The following is a 1,851-nucleotide window of genomic DNA, read 5'->3' as shown; positions in this document are numbered from 1 at the left end:
GAGTAGGGACGAGGATCAGGTAGCTAAAGTTGCTTGGCGCACAAATATCGCATTACTGCCGCCTAGGCTCCTTTACAGTGCACACGCCTCACCACCACCTACACAACCTAAGTCTAGCATTTCACAAAGGATTTCACCTCAGCATGAATGATTTTTCCTGTACCACATCGAGGCGTGGTACTAGGCAGTGGTGTATGAGGATATATATATATATATATATATTCATCATTCATTCATTCATTGCCAGACGCCATGTATCCCAAACGGGGTGGCCAACGGCTTAGAGTTAATTGTTTTACAGGGAGGGGCACTAATCCTCCACCAACCCCACTTGACACGTAGGGATGCCAACAGCATCTGGTGTTCCCAGGCGGTCACCCATCCAAGTACTAACCAGACCCAGCGTTGCTTAACTTCGCTGATCGGACGGGAAGAGGTGTACTCAACGTGGAATGGCCATTGATTAAAATATCGCTGCGTGACAGAACTGTGATATCCAACCTAACGTATGGAATCAAAGCTTGGACCTTGTTGGAAGGACACAAGTCATATATATATATATATATATATATATATATATATATATATATATATATATATATATATATATATATATATATATATATATATATATATATATTTTATACATATATATATATATATATGGAGTCTGTGGTAAAGTGTGCGTTTTTGTACAATGAAGAACAAGGGTTCCCCCCACGCCAGGGTAATAAACTTTGGGAGCGTTCTTCCGGCCACGTACTACTTTGGCGGACATAAGGGGTGCTGTGGTTGAACCAGTGTCGCATACTATAAAGTATGCTTGCACCCAGTCGGCTTGCGCGGGCCGACTACACTTGGTTCACAGACTACACACACATCCAAAGACACTCCAACACTACAGTCACACTTACAAGCACTTCTCACCCTACATACAATCTCGACTAGACAGCCCAAGCCACTTGGTAAAGATACATTGGCTGTATTGTCCCCACTTCGGACGGGATAGGCCGGTCCTGCAGTGGACACTCTCAAACGGCTGATGATATATATATATATATATATATATATATATATATATATATATATATATATATATATATATACAGTATATATATTTATATAAATAATCATTTATTTGCACATAAAACTTTTAAAAAGTGACAGTGCAATGTAAGGAAAATTTCAGTTTAGACAATAAGTGTTATTACGAAAGTAGGAACTGGAATTCATTAAGAAGTAACATTCTAGAAAAACAGTGCAATAACGTAGGTAAGTTATTAAAAGATAAGGAAAATTACAGAACAGAAAATAAGCGTGATGACCAAATCAGCCATTTAAAAATGAGCGCCATTCCTGTAATGAACTAAGAGTTTAGAAAATTAAGTGCATTATTCGTAAGTAGGACGAGAGCGGAATTCTAGCGCGGCATGGGTCTGTATATACAGTGGACAGCCCACCCTACTGTAGCTACAGATTAGCAAGCTCATCGAGATACAGCCCCACCACTACTCCAAAAGTGACCTACATTCTTCACCTCTGCACTCCACAACGCATTCACCTACAGTAGACACCTGGGAAATCTAGCAGTGTAGAAACGACGGACTGGTGAGTGTTTTGGCATTTTATTGAATGTACTGTACTAGGTGGTGTACTTGCTGAGATATGGCTCGTAAACAAGCAATTTTTTCAAATATCCTTGGGTACAGCAAGCAGCACACCTAATTCAACTCCAGGTTGTAGGGGTTAGTAATACTGCCAGTGACGGCTGAAAGCACATTAATTACAGAAATTTTGATGTCATTCACGAGGAAGTCAAAGGGGGGAGGAGATGCAGGAACACCACCGGAA

At 40.3% G+C, this 1,851-nt stretch overlaps 1 non-coding gene across 1 annotated transcript; it reads right to left on the bottom strand.

The window, feature by feature from the left end:
- Window positions 1-345: 345 nt before the first annotated feature.
- Window positions 346-464, bottom strand: LOC145413929 (5S ribosomal RNA). The gene has a single exon (XR_013899805.1). It is a non-coding gene; the product is annotated as a 5S ribosomal RNA (ribosomal RNA).
- Window positions 465-1,851: the final 1,387 nt, after the last annotated feature.

The sequence above is a fragment of the Coenobita brevimanus genome, chromosome 97 (genome assembly GCF_032717465.1).
Source record: "Coenobita brevimanus isolate Jiangsu-jjx chromosome 97, ASM3271746v2, whole genome shotgun sequence".
Classification (NCBI taxonomy): domain Eukaryota; kingdom Metazoa; phylum Arthropoda; class Malacostraca; order Decapoda; family Coenobitidae; genus Coenobita; species Coenobita brevimanus.
The sequence above is the reverse complement of the archived record's forward strand: the minus strand, read 5'-3'. Positions and strand labels throughout refer to the sequence as shown.